The sequence below is a fragment of the Bos mutus genome, chromosome X, assembly GCF_027580195.1.
Source record: "Bos mutus isolate GX-2022 chromosome X, NWIPB_WYAK_1.1, whole genome shotgun sequence".
Taxonomy (NCBI): domain Eukaryota; kingdom Metazoa; phylum Chordata; class Mammalia; order Artiodactyla; family Bovidae; genus Bos; species Bos mutus.
Genome location: NC_091646.1, coordinates 49,695,049 through 49,710,719, shown reverse-complemented (window position 1 = coordinate 49,710,719; position 15,671 = coordinate 49,695,049).

Here is a 15,671-nt window from a genome sequence, read left to right as displayed (position 1 = left end):
ATCTTATAATAATCTATAATGGAAAAGAATCTGAAAAAGAATATATATGTATATATTGTACACTGTTCTGAGTAGCATGGTGAAATCTCAGAATATATATGTTTATACATGTAGCATAATACCCTCAAGGTCCATCCATGTTGTCACAAATGGCAGGATTTCAACCTTTTTTGTGACTGAGTAGTATTCCATTGTATATATATTCAACATCTTCCTTATCCATTCATACATCGATGGACACTTAGTTTGGCTACTGTAAATGATGTTGCAGTGAACACGGGGGTGCATGTACCTTTTCAAATTAGTGTTTCTGTCCCATTCAGAAAATACCCAGAAGTGGAATAGCTGGGTCACTTGGTAGTTCTGTTGGTATTTTCTTACATTTTCTGTCTCTTTGTTGAGGTTCTTACTGTGTTTGTCCATTCTTTTCCTGAGTTTGGTAAGCATCTTTATGTCCATTACTTTGAACTCTTTATGAGGTAGACTGCTTATCTCCATTTCGTTTAGTGCTTTTTCTGAGATTTTGTCATGTTCTTTTTATTGGAACAATCTCTGTTTCTTCTTTTGCTCAACTCTCTGCGTTTGTTTCAGAGAGGGCAATGGCACCCCACTCCAGTACTTTTGCCTGGAAAATCCCATGGGCAGAGGAGCCTGGTAGGCTGCAGTCCATGGGGTCACGAAGAGCCAGACACGACTGAGCGACTTCACTTTCACTTTTCACTTTCATGCATTGGAGAAAGAAATGGCAACCCACTCCAGTGTTCTTGCCTGGAGAATCCCAGGGACGGGGGAGCCTGGTGGGCTGCCATCTATGGGGTCGCACAGAGTCGGACACAACTGAAGCGACGCAGCAGCAGCAGTAGCTGCGTTTGTTTCTATGCATTAGTAAATTGGTTACCTCTCACAATCTTGAAGGAATGGCCTTACGTAGATGTCTGTGGGGCCCAGAAGTTCAGTCCCACCTGGTCACCAGAGCCAGGCACTCAAGGGATGTCCCCTATGTGGGTTGCTTGCACCCTCCTGTTGTGCCAGGGCTATGGTTACACATAAGCCCTTCAAGAGTGGGTTTCTGTTCTCTGTAGTTTTACAGTTTTCCTGGATTATTACCCATTTGTTTTCAAAGCCAGGACTTTGAGGGTCTTTTCTTTCCTGTGCAGGATCAGAGTTAGAGTGCCTGGTGTGGAGCTCAGATCCCTTACTCCTCAGGAAAAATAAAGAATTTCTGCTATTTTGCTATTTGTTTTCTATATGTCTTAAAGCTTTTTTATCCCTCATTTCCCTTTGTGTTTGGTTGATTTTGTGTAGTGACACATTTAGGTTCCCTTCTCATTTCCTTTTGTGTACATTCTATAGATATTTTCTTAGTGGTTACCATGGGGAAGACATTTAACATCCTAAAGTTATAATAATCTAATTTAAATTGATATCAATGTAACTTAAATGGCATGTAAAAACTCTACTTCTATATAGCCCTGTCCTCCATCTTTGTTACAAATGAAAAATGCAATAATACTGGCCTATACATTTACCTCTGTAGCTATCTTTGTGTTGTTCATTATTTCTTCATATGGCTTTGAGTTATGCTCTAGTCTTTTTTCATTTCAGCCTGAAGGATGAGTTTTAGCATTTCTTGTAGGACAGGTTTACTAGTAATAAACTCTCTCAGTTTTTGCTTATCTGGAAATATCTTAATTTCTACCCCTTTTTGAATGATAGTTTGACCACATATAGGATTCTTGCTTGACAGTTTTTTTCTTTCAGCACTGTGAATAGATAACCTCATTGTCTTCTGGCCTTCATGGCTTCTGAAGAGAAATAGGCTGAAATCTTATTGAGGCTTTCATGCACATTATGAGTCACTTCTTTTGGTGATATTTCAAAATTCTCTCTTTGGCTTTGTATTTTGACCATTTGACTATAATGTGTATCAGTGTGGATCGCATGAATTTACCATGCTTGGAAGTTGTTAGCTTCTTGGTGTTTATATAGATTCATGTCTTTCATTAAATTTTGGAGGTTATCAGTCATTTATTATTTCTTTAAATGTTTTTTATTCCCTTTTCTTTCTCTTCCTTCCATCCAGGAATCCCATTTTTCATATGTTAGTATGACTGATAGTGTCTCATCAGTTTCTTAGGCTCTATTAATTTTTTTTCATTCTTTTTCTGCTTTTCAGAGTGGATAATACGAATTAATCTATCTTCAATTTCATTGATTCTTCTTCCTCAAATCTTGCTAAAAACTCTCTTCTCTAGTGAAATTTTTCAGTTATTGTACTTTTCAACTCCAGAAGTTTTTTGATTCTTTTTATAATTTATATCTCTTTATTGATATTCTCTGCTTTATGTGACATTGTTCTACTGTTTCCTTTACTTCTTTGTTCTTGGTTTCCTTAAGTTCTTTGGGCATATTTAACACAGTTGATTTAAAGTCTTAAACTGTTTGTCTAGTCTTAGTCTCAGCTCCTTTAGTGACAGTTTCTATTAATTTCTCTTTTTTTCCTGTGAATGTGCCATTCTTTCTTTCTTTGCCTGTCTTGTAATTTTTGCTGAGAATTGGATATTTTGAATGGTACAATATGGTAACTTTTGAAATATGATTGTTCCCCTTCCTCAGGGTGTATCTTTGCTCCCTATTGTGGCTTGTGTTTGTTTAATAACATTTCTAAACTATTTTGTAAAATCTCTACATTAGTGCCCCCATGGCACCCCACTCCAGTACTCTTGCCTGGAAAATCCATGGATGGAGGAGCCTGGTGGGCTGCAGTCCATGGGGTCGCTAAGAGTCAGACACAACTGAGCGACTTCATTTTCACTTTTCTCTTTCATACATCGGAGAAGGAAATGGCAACCCACTCCAGTGTTCTTCCCTGGAGAATCCCAGGGACAGCGGAGCCTGGTGGGCTGCCATCTATGGGGTCGCACAGAGTCAGACACGCCTGAAGCGATTTAGCAGCAGCAGCAGCATGCTAAGTTTCATTTTGCATGGTTTCAGCTACCCATAATCAGCCATGATCTGAAAATATTAAATGGAAAATTCCAGAAATAAACAATTTATAGGTTTTAAATTACACACTGTTCTGAGTTCAGTTCAGTTCAGTCACTCAGTCGTATCCAACTCTTTGTGACCCCATGAACCACAGCATGCCAGGCCTCCCTGTCCATTACCAACTCCCGGAGTCTACCCAAACCCATGTCCATCGAGTCAGTGATGCCATCCAGCCATCTCATCCTCTGTCATCCCCTTCTCCTCCTGCCCTCAATCTTTCCCACCATCAGGGTCTTTTCCAATGAGTCACCTCTTCACATCAGGTGGCCAAAGTATTGGAATTTCAGCTTCAACATCAGTCCTTCCAATGAACACCCAGGACTGATCTCCTTTAGGATGGACTGGTTGGCTGTCCTTGCAATCCAAGGGACTCTCAAGACTCTTTTCCAACACTACAGTTGTTCAAAAGCATCAATTCTTCTGTGCTCAGCTTTCTTTATAGTCCAACTCTCACATCCATACATGACCACTGGAAAAACCATAGCCTTGACTAGATGGACCTTTTTGGCAAAGTAATGTCTCTGCTTTTGAATATGCTGTCTAGGTTGGTCATAACTTTCCTTCCAAGGAATAACTTTCCTTCCAAGGAGTAAGCATCTTTTAATTTCATGGCAGCAATCACCATCTACAGTGATTTTGGAGCCCAGAAAAATAAAGTCAGCCACTGTTTCCACTGGTTCCTCATCTATTTGCCATGAAGTGATGGGACCGGATGCCATGATCCTAGTTTTCTGAATGTTGAGCTTTAAGCCAACTTTTCTCTTTCACTTTCATCAAGAGGCTCTCTCTCTTCTTCACTTTCTGCCCTAAGGGTGGTATCATCTGCATATCTGAGGTTATTGATATTTCTCCCGGCAATCTTGATTCCAGCTTGCGCTTCCTACAGCCTAGCGTTTGTCATGATGTTCTCTGCATATAAGTTAAATAAGCAGGGTGACAATATACAGCCTTGACCTACTCCTGTACCTATTTGGAACCAGTCTGTTGTTTCATGTCCAGTTCTAACTGTTGCTTCCTGACCTGCACATAGGTTTCTCAAGAGGCAGGTCATGACATCTGGTATTCCCATCTCTTCCAGAATCTTCCATAGTTTATTGTGATCCACACAGTCAAAGGCTTTGGCATAGTCAATAAAGCAGAAATAGATGTTTTTCTGGAACTCTCTTGCTTTTTCCATGATCCAGCAGATGTTGGCAATTTGATCTCTGGTTCCTCTGCCTTTTCTAAAACCAGTTTGAACATCTGGAAGTTCATGGTTCACATATTGCTGAAGCCTGGCTTGGAGAATTTTAAGTATTACTTTACTAGTGTGTGAGATGAGTGCAATTGTGCGGTAGTCTGAGCATTCTTTGGCATTGCCTTTCTTTGGGATAAGAATGAAAACTGACTTTTGCCAGTTCTGTGGCCACTGCTGAGTTTTCCAAATTTGCTGGTATATTGAGTGCAGCACTTTCACAGCATCATCTTTCAGGATTTGAAATAGCTCAACTGGAATTCCATCACCTCCACTAATTTTGTTCATAGTGATGCTTTCTAAGGCCCACTTGACTTCACATTCCAGGATGTCTGGCTCTAGGGGAGTGTTCACACCACTGCGATTATCTGGGTCGTGAAGATCTTTTTTGTACAGTTCTTCTGTGTATTCTTGCCATCTCTTCTTAATATCTTCTGCTTCTGTTAGGTCCATACCATTTCTGTCCTTTATCGAGCCCATCTTTGCATGAAATATTCCCTTGGTATTTCTAATTTTCTTAAAGAGATCTCTAGTCTTTCCCATTCTGTTGTTTTCCTCTATTTCTTTGCATTGATCGCTGAGGAAGGCTTTCTTATCTCTCCTTGCTATTCTTTGGAACTCTGCATTCAGATGCTTCTCCTTTGCTTTTCGCTTCTCTTCTTTTCACAGCTATTCGTAAGGCCTCCTCAGATAGCCATTTTGTTTTTTTGCATTTCTTTTTCTTGGGGATGGTCTTGATTCCTGTCTCCTGTACAATGTCACGAACCTCATTCCATAGCTCATCAGGCACTCTATCAGATCTAGTTCCTAAAATCTATTTCTCACTTCTACTGTGTAGTCATAAGGGATTTGATTTAGGTCATACCTGAATGGTCTAGTGGTTTTCTCCACTTTCTTCAATTTCAGTCGGAATTTGGCAATAAGGAGTTCATGATCTGAGCCACAGTTAGCTCCCGGTCTTGTTTTTGCTGACTGTATAGAGCTTCTCCATCTTTGGCTGCAAAGAATAAAATCAATCTGATTTTGGTGTCGATCATCTTGTGATGTCCATGTGTAGAGTCTTCCCTTGTGTTGCTGGAAAAGGGTGTTTGCTATGACCAGTGCGTTCTCTTGGCAGAATTCTATTAGCCTTTGCCCTGCTTCATTCTGTACTCAAAGGCCAAATTTGCCTGTTACTCCAGGTGTTTCTTGACTTCCTACTTTTGCATTCCAGTCCCCTATAATGAAAAGGACATCTTTTTTGTGTGTTAGTTCTAGAAGGTCTTGTAGGTCTTCATAGATCTGTTCAACTTCAGCTTCTTCAATGTTACTGGTCGGGGCATAGACTTGAATTATGTGATGTTTTGCCTTGGAAACAAAGAGAGATCATTCTGTCGTTTTTGAGATTGCATCCAAGTACTGCATTTCGGACTCTTTTGTTGACTCTGATGGCTACTCCATTTCTTCTAAGGGATTCCTGTGCCTAATTTATAAATTAAACTTTATCATAAATATGTATGTATAGGAAAAAACATAGTATATATAGGATTTCGTCACTAGGGGTCTTGGAACATATCCTTCATAGGTATGGGGGGAACTACTGTAGTGTGTAATGTGGCCAGTCAGGTTTGTATTCCATTAACTGAGTGGTCAACTAGTATTCTGACAGAATTTGCTTAATTGTTTGGAGTCAAGAAAAGAAATACAGAAAGGAAAAAAGAGAAAAAAAAAGTACTCTCCCAATGTTTGTAGATTGGCTATGTGTTTGGGGACTGTATAAATGCTTAGCCACTACATTTAGAACTCTGCCTTAACTGTCGGTTCCTGTTTGCACAAATCCTGAAGATCAGGTAGAGGTGAAAGCTTAGATCTTCTCATGGCCTTTTTTGAACATGAGTCCAGCTGTTGGTATACATGTAGCTTTCTCAATTCGCTGGTATATATGAGAACTGTTGGAACATTTCCTTTCTGAACTTCTTTTTTCCAGGCTTTTCAAGCTATTTCCTATCCCTACTGTCATCCCTTTCCCTGGGCTACTCCAGATAACACTTTTGCTTTTAAATGCTTTTGGCAAAAGCCACCGAGGAAGCCATGGGAATGCTCTAATTCAGGTGAAATAAAGTCAGGTCCTTATACCAGACAGCCACTAGTCAGGTTGAAACAAACAATCACGATATTTGGGAAAGAAAGAAAGTGAAGTCGCTCAGTTTCGTCCGACTCTGCAGCCCTATGGACTGTAGCCCACCAGGATCCTCCATCCATGGAATTTTCCAGGCAAGAGTACTGGGGTGGGTTGCCATTTCCTTCTCCAGGGGATCTTCCTGACACAGGGATCAAACCTGGGTCTCCCATATTGCAGGCAGATGCTTTACCATCTGAGCCACCAGGGAAACCCATAATGTTTGGGAACAAGGTGTGTATTGCTCATTCTGGCAATATCAACCTGAGCCAAGAGTGCAGGACGTCATTCTTCATTGCCGCCACTGACCTGGGGAGTGAAGAGTTGGTAGGCAGGTGATTGAAAGCACCAGAGCACTCTTACTGCAATGTAGCCACTTTTTTCTTCACTAAACTTTCCACTGCTTGTTGTATTTTTTAATTAGATTCTAGAATTCTGCAAAACTTGACAGATTTTGATGTCTTATTTCTTTTTGTGTAGATACAACCCTGGAGTTCCCTATTCTGCCATTTTTGGTGATGTCACTCAACAGCTACAGTTGCTACAAACTTTTGTTTCCAGAGTTCTTATAAAGTTGATTTTGACAGTGTTTGACAATTTGCTTTTTTGTGAAGGGAAGGATTTTTGACGTTTCCTAATCTGCCATTTTTTCACAGATGTAACTCAAACACAGGATTTATGTTTTAATCAAGAGAAATTGCCCATCTCAGTATTTTATCTCAACAGAGAATCATTGCTAGAAGGACACAGGGTCTGGCTACTCTGACTTCTGCATGGGCCTCGTCTTGGTTCTCACCTCCAGTATTTTCACTGGAGGAAACTTTGTCTTATAGAAGATAGGCCTTATTAAAGTGACCAGCAGCAGTTCTATTAGAGTAATCCCAACATCTTTAAAGTGATTGTTTAGTTTTTCTTCTCTTTTTCTTTCCATTAGCACATTTTCTTCCTTGCACTTTTCTGTATTTTCTGATTTATTTTTGCAATTAATATGCATGTTAATAATAATCAGAAAAAACAATTGAGCTTTTTAAAAATCAGGTGAATATCTTGTTTCACAAATGGAATAAAAGAAATTTAACTAATATTAATAAGAAAAAAAATCCAAGTTCCTTACTAAAGCTTATAAACAAGTTACATTTTTCAATTCTCTTTTCACCTGAAGAAAAATATAAATAGTTGCAATATAAGTTTATTATATTATACTGTTTTAGAATTAATAGACTAATAATACTTCTGCCTTTATTTAGGTCATAGTGGCTACACACCTGAAGGAATGTGGGTTGGACTAATATTCAGTAAGCATTCTTCAATGTATAACCTATTGGAATTATATTTAACTCAATGCTCAGATTAAAAACAATTTTTTTTTCATGGATCACAGTCAGGTTTAGAATAAGCCAACAAGCATTCAGGGTTTCTCTTTTTCCCAGATATTTTCAGTAAAACCTCATTTCCTCCCATAATGACATGCACATTCACATACACAGACATAGTTACATAAGCATAGATATACATTTACTTACTTTTACATAATAAAAAATCATCTCAAGAGTATATTTCTGTCTCTGCCCTACATTCAGATCCATTTCTGTGTGGCTAAGCAAAACCAAATTTAACTTCAGCTCCTGTTGCCTTGGCCTAGAGTTACAGTTGAATCTCACTTCTCAAGGCCTGCACTATAAGGAAGAAACTTTTTTAAAAGGAAGGAACGAAGAAGGGGAGGGAGGAAGTAGAAGAGAGATTGTCCCAGTCTTTGAATATTTACTCTATTTTGAGGATGGAGCAACTTTGCTAGGAAAATTACCCAAATAAGATAGGCATCCTGGGAATAAATTTGCTGTTGTTCAGTTGCTCAGTCATGTCTGACTCTTTTGCAACCCCATGAACTGTATAGCCCACTAGGTTCCTCTGACCATGGGATTCTCCAGGAAAGAGTACTACAGTGGGTTGCCATGCCCTCCTCCAGGGGATCTTCCTGACCCAGGGATCAAACTCCTATCTCCTGCATTGGCAGGCAGATTCTTTACCACTGTACCACCTGGGAAGCCTATATAATATATACCCCTCACATAATATATAACTATATAGCATACAAATTAGAAAAATGAACATCTCTGAAGAAACATGGGCAAAGCATTTAAGTAGGTGGTCAATATGTAAAAAAAAATTATTCAACTTTATTCTTGTTAATTACCTATGGATATGTAAATAGTTTCAACCTTTCTGGAAAACAGTTTGCCAACTTTGTTAAGAGCCTTAAAATGTTCAAACTTTTTGACTTAGTCTAAGTCCACTTCAGAATAACTACCCTAAACAGTTTACCTGAAGTGCACACAATATTTTATGGGCAAAGATGTTCTTCACTGGGTTATTTGTAATAGGAAGTAAGTGAAAAAGATCTAAATGTGCAACATTTGGGGGATATTGTGATGAGCTTTATGATCCCTACATACTATGAAGCCATTCAAACATATTGAAGAAGAGTGTAGCATGACAATCAAGATAATAGTTTTTGGAGACATCTGAATTCAAGTTTAAGCACCATCACTGGATGTGTGACTTTAGGCAAATCACTTAACAGTCTTTCTAAGCCCTACTTTTCTCATCTGTAAAACAGGGGCAATAACAGTTCTAACCCATAGGAACTCTGTGAGTACTGAATGAGATTATTCATGTGTCTAGCACAGTGCCTGGCAGATAGCTTAGTAAACAATAACTCACAATAACTCTTAGGATGTAGGTTCTCATAGATGAGAAAATGGGAGCAGAGAGAGAATGGGTCACTTATCCAAAGCCACACAGCTAGTATGTAGTGACCTGGGATTCAAATACAGAAAGCTTGACTTCAAAAACCCATGTTCATAACCACAACAGTAAAATGTTAGTTGTTATTTATGCCTTTATTGCTACTGCTGCTTAATGACATGGGAAAATGCTTATGGAAAAATGCTGAGTAAAAAACTAGAATACAAAATTATATGTGTAGTATATTTTTCTTCAAAATTTTTGTTTTTATACATAAACATGCATGGATAAAAGACTGGAAGAAAAATACCCCAATATATTAAAATGATTGTCTTTTGAGTGAAATGTTCAGAACAATCCTGGCACATAGAAAATGTAGAGTATTATCATTAGGATCACTTGTTTTGATGTTCTAAGATATAAGAAATGGTCTAGATGTGAATTTAGTTTGTATTTTTCCTGCTCAGGACTCACACTTCCTGAGTCAGAATTCACATCATTAATTCATCAGTTCTAGAACACTCTTACCCATTACTTCTTTGAATATTACTTTTTTCCCCATTTGTCCTCTTTGTCTCTTTACCTCTTTCATATTTTTAATTCTTTATCTCTCTGTGTTATATTTTGTACATCTGTATTCCAGTTTACCACTTTTTCTCTTTAACTGTGCCCAATCTATGGTTTAATCTATTTATTGAGTTTTTAATATTAAAACTTTTTTTGAACTTGTAGAATTCTCTTTCAAAATTATTTGATCTTTTTAAAAAAATTTCTTGTTCTTTTCTCATTTTTCCCCTTTTCCTCCTCTTATTTTTTAAAAAATTTTAAGTATTTTTTGGTCACACTCTGAGGCATGTGGGATCTTAGTCCCCAGACCTAGGATCCAACCATTCCCCCTTGCAGTGCAGAGTCTTAACCACTGGACCACCAAGGAAGTCCCTTGCTCCTCTTATTTAGTCATCAGAATTTACCCAATCTACCTTGCAATTACATTTCTAACTTAATCTATCAGGTCCCTACTTTCAGTCTTACCCTTTTTTGGACTTTGTCACTGGTGTGATTGTAATCTTCCTACAAGAAGATTGAAATACTTCAGGAATACTTTAGAGGTTCACCGTCACCTTCAAATTAAAATCTAGCGTAGGGACAATGCTGTGAGTTTTAATGTATCTACTTTTCAATTTTTCCAACTGCTTTAATTTTTTGGAAAAAATTTAATCATTCAAGAACACACAAAAACATGTACATGGGGTCCACATTTTCCCGTTTTCCTCACAGTCCAGTATGGCTTGGTATGGCATTGTCTTTATTTAAATTTTTTACATTTTTGTTCATCATGGATTTTTGCACTAATTTTTAAACTATTACATTATTTATTCTGATCACTGAGTTTTTTGGCATCCCTTTAAATTTTGCACACAAGGTGAATGTCTTACTTACCCCACCCTTATCCCATCCCTATTTGATGTCTTTAGATATATAAATAATCCATTTGTAACTAATGGGCATCTGAAATTATTGTAGCTGATATAGGATTTTTATTCCTAGAAGTTGTTTCTATCACCTCTCTGCTTCTTAGTATACATTTCAGAGTTCTGAAGTGGGGAGAAATTCTATCTTTAAAATAGTATTTATTTTTAATAGGGAATATAGTCACATGATTCAAAATCCAAAAGGCACAGAGAAAAGATACATAGTAAAAAGTCTCCCTGTCACTCCTACCTTCTAACCATCCAGTTCCTCTCCCTGAAAACAATGTTAACAATATCCTTCTTCCCTGGTGCCTGAGACAGTAAACAATCTGCCTGCAATGCAGGAGACCTGGGTTCGATCTCTGGGTCAGGAAGATCCTCTGAAGAAGGGAATGACTACCCACTCCATTATTCCTTCCTGGGAAATCCCATGGACAGAGGAACCTGATGGGCTACAAAGGGGTTGCAAAGAGTCGGACATGACTGAGCGACTAAAACTTTCACTTTCAAGAGATAATTTATGCTTATTCAAACAAATGTGTACATCTATTTTAATCCCCCCTTTTGCACAAATTGCAGCATATTGTGACTTGAATCTTGCTGCTTTAATTTAACAATATGTATTGGAGCTCATTCCATATCAATATATAAAGTGGTTCCTCATTTTGTACATGCTAAGTGTATCTGTAGGATGAATTCTTAGAAGTCAGACTTCTGGAATAGATTTAGTAGTGTTAATCGCTCAGTCATGTTTGATTCTTTGCGACCCCACAGACTGTAGCCTGCCAGGCTCTTAGGTCCGTGGGGATTGTCCAGGCGAGAACACTGGAGTGGGTTGTCATGCCCTCCTCCAGGGGATCTTCCCAACCCAGGGATCGAACCCAGGTCTCCCATGTTGCAGGCAGATTCTTTACCATCTGCACCACCAGAGAAGGTAATTAGTCCTTTGTTGAAATTTTTCAAATATTTATTCCCCATTTGTTTTCCTGTTAACTTTGCTTATGGAAGCTTTTGCTGTTCAGATATTTTTTTATGTAGACAAAATTAATAATCTTTTCTTTTTTGGCTTGTGAGTTTTGTGTGAACTGGGGAAGCCCACTAAAGAATAAAGACCAAAGAGAGCTTGTTAATCACCTTATCAGTAAGGAAGAGAATATGAATCAGAGTTGACTGTTAAAACTTGTAAAATTCTGAACCTTTGCAATTACCCATATTTATTCTGTGTGTTGTCCCATGGCTATTCTCCCATGGTAATTCAAAGCAAAACTCTTAATATCTATAAGAAAACCCTTAAGATGTGCTTGTCTTATGGAGAATGGGGTGAAATAGGAATAATAACTAATCTGATGGGGAAAAGAACCTCAAAGTGTTGGCAGTTTTAAGAAAAAAAAAAAGAAGAAGAAAATAAAGCATCCCTGGAATCTGCCTGAGGGAATGGAAAAAAAATGCTTGAAAAGAAGGGATCAACTCTTTCGACCTGGTGGTGTATGCAGCCAAACCATGATGCATAGGTGTTCAGAAAAGCAACTAGGCCATGCTGATGTTTCTTTTGTAGTATCAAGGTACATCCAGCAATATCATGACCACCTGAGATTTTTAATTTGAATAATACTGTTTTAGTGCACAGGTCAGTCATGTTATGTAGCAAATGGTTTAAGCTATAAGGAAATAACTATAGGTCCGAAGTTTGTTGTTGTTTAGTCACTAAGTCGTGTCCAACTCTTTGCGACCCCGTGGACTGTAGCCCTCCAGACTCTGTCCATGACTCTCCAGGCAAGAATACTGGCATGGGTTGCCATTTCCCACTCCAGGGGATCTTCCAACCTATGGATTGACCCCACGTCTCCTGCATTGGCAGATTATTTCTTTAACACTGAACCACCTGGGAAGCCCCAGGTCTGAAGTACAGTTTAACAGTAGGCTCTCTGTGTCCACAGGTTCTGCTTCTGTGGATTTTAACCAACTGCAGATTGAAAATATTTCGGAAAAAATCCAAAAAGCAAAACTTTTAATTTCCTGCACTCTGGCAATTATTTACATAGCACTTACCTTGTATTGTGCATTATACATTATCTAGAGATAATTTAAAGTATATAGGAGGATGTGTATAAATTATATGCAAATACTACATTTTCTATAAGGGACTTGAACACCTGGAGATTTTACTTTCTGCAGGAGTGGGGGTGTGTGTCCTGGAACCAATACCCCTGGAGGGATGCCTTTATGGCTGACTCTTCAACCTCTTCTTTTTCTTTTTCCTTGTTGTATTTCTACTCATTCTTCCTTATCAGAATACAGAGTTAAAACTCAACTAGTACATTTTTTCCTCTTAGCTTGCTTCTAACTTTTCCTTTGAAAAGTTTACTTGTCCCTTAAATTTGGGGGCAGAGAGAAATTCCATGGGTTACCCAGACATTGAGAATGACCATTTGTATAACTTGCTTCCTGTAAGGTAAGTTCTATTATCCTCCTCTCTTCCCAGTCATTTTTGCACCCCTTTGAATCCCAAGGCATCATCTCATTGGCATATTTTTCTATCCCCTACCTCTTTCCCTATCATGCTCTCTACTTTACTCCAGTTTTCTCCTCTCACAGCTCTCATATTTCTAAAATGTGCCCTCTTGTCCATCCCCACTTTCACTCTGAATTCAATCCTCCAGCCTCTTGCCTGAACTAGCAAAATAAATACACTTACTATTCTCCCAGTCTTAATCCAACTACCACAGAGCTGCAAAAATGATCTTTCTAAATGTATATAAGAGGGTAAGGGGAGGATTTTCATTTATTCTAAGCAATTCTATATTGTTTGAAACTTTTAAAACCATGCATTTAGTACTTCTGTCATGAAACAAGCACAAATATCATATTATTCCACTTTAAAATTTTCCAACAGCTATCCAATGGTTGCAAGATAAAACTCAAACTTAACATTACAGTCTCCTTTAGCTCTATCACTTCATCAACGAGCTTCACAAAGTGACGCCTTGCTTTTCTCTTTTTCTCCCAGACAACAACTCTGCTAGGGTTATCAAAGATGCTCAGTTCTGGGACTTCCCTGGTGGTCCAGTGGCTAAAACTCTGCATTCCTAATGCAGGGAGCCCAGGTTCCATCCCTGGTTGGGGAGCTAAGATCCTGCATGCCACTCACCACAGCCCAAAAATAAAAAATAATTAAAATTGTAAAAAGATGCTCAGTTCTGAATAATAATATCTAAAGTATCTACAGTGTGTCAAGCACTTTACATATAATCTCATTTTTCAACCCTGTAAGGCAGGCATTACCATCTAATTTTTTTTTTAATGAAGAAACTGAGTATCCAAGGTTAAGTGACTTCCCCAATGGGACACAGGTACTGGCCGAGGGAAGATTTGAACCCAGTTCTGCCTAATTCTAAAACTTAGGCTCTTTCCACTCTTCCATGCTATTTCTAGAATGAAATGTTCCCAGCATTCTGGCCCCATCATCTAGAGGAACATTACTTCTTATCTTTAACACTTTAGGAGGCAGCTTAGTATAGTATTTCAGACTATGAGCTCGAGGCAAACTGCTGCTGCTGCTGCTGCTAAGTCGCTTCAGTCGTGTCCGACTCTGTGCGACCCCAGAGACAGCAGCCCACCAGGCTCCCCCATCCCTGGGATTCTCCAGGCAAGAACACTGGAGTGGGTTGCCATTTCCTTCTCCAACGCATAAAAGTGAAAAGTGAAAGTGAAGTCACTCAGTCGTGTCTGACTCCCAGCGACCCCATGGACTGCAGCCTACCAGGTTCCTCCATCCATGGGATTCTCCAGGCAAGAGCACTGGAATGGGGTGCCATTGCCTTCTCCAACGCATGAAAGTGAAAAGTGAAAGTGAAGTCACTCAGTCGTGTCTGACTCCCAGCGACCCCATGGACTGCAGCCTACCAGGCTCCTCCGTCCATAGGATTCTCCAAGCAAGAGCACTGGAGTGGGGTGCCATTGCCTTCTCTGAGGCAAACTACCTGGGTTCAAATCCTAGCCCTACAACCAACTAACTGTGTAACCTTGAATAAGGCAATTTCTCCAAACTTCAGCTTTTCCATCTATAAAATGAGTACAATAGATCTTCTCACTCAGAATTGTTTTTAAAAGATGATCCAATATAAAATACTTAGTACAATGTGTGGCAAATAGTATGCATAACTTCAATAAAGCATAGCTATTATTATCATTATACTGCAGGTTCATCTCAAAATTCTGTTGTCCCTTTTGTTCATCTAGAATTCCTGGTCAGTACATCTGAATCCTGATTTGCCATACCCTAATTGTCCCTTCTATGCATTTCTGTGTAGCGTAATTATATTGTATAGGCTTTCCTTTTTGAGTGATTTTTCCAAGACATAGCTCTAGATACACTAATTTTAATTCATACATTAAACAGCTAATTGCTCAAATGCTGCTCACTTGTTAGGGTGTTAAGAATGTAATGATTTAATTGTCAAGTTGCTTTAGCATTTCTTATATAAATGCTAACAATAGTAATTCTTGTATTGCAGCATTCACATTTTTTTGCCCTGTGTGTAGTTCTACTTGCTTGTCTTCATAGTGGAACCTCAGGATGGCCAGAGTAACCTCCTCGTGTGTATTCTAATCTGCTCTTTTGTTGGCTCACTTTCTGTGTCAGGTATTAAGTTTGGACATTGCCTTGAAGTGAAAATCGCTCAGTCATGTCTGACTTTTTGCGACCCTTTCTCTTAGGGAAGCCAATCACAAAACCAGCCCTGGGCTGGATACTATTTGTCTTGTGCTTTGTATAAGCATTCAGATAAACTATCTGAACAGGGCCTTGGGTATTTTCAGTAACTATGCAGTCATTCCATGTAGTATTTCCTTTTCTCTACTGCTGTCATGACCTCTTTTCAAGAAATGGTAGCCTATGGCCCTCAACAACTTTAGTGGTACCTCCTGTGGCTTCATTTCCACAGCTCTTGGCCATTTTTCCTATATACCTTTTAAGATATTCCTTTTGGTCCATACCTATTGTCTTTTGTGAATG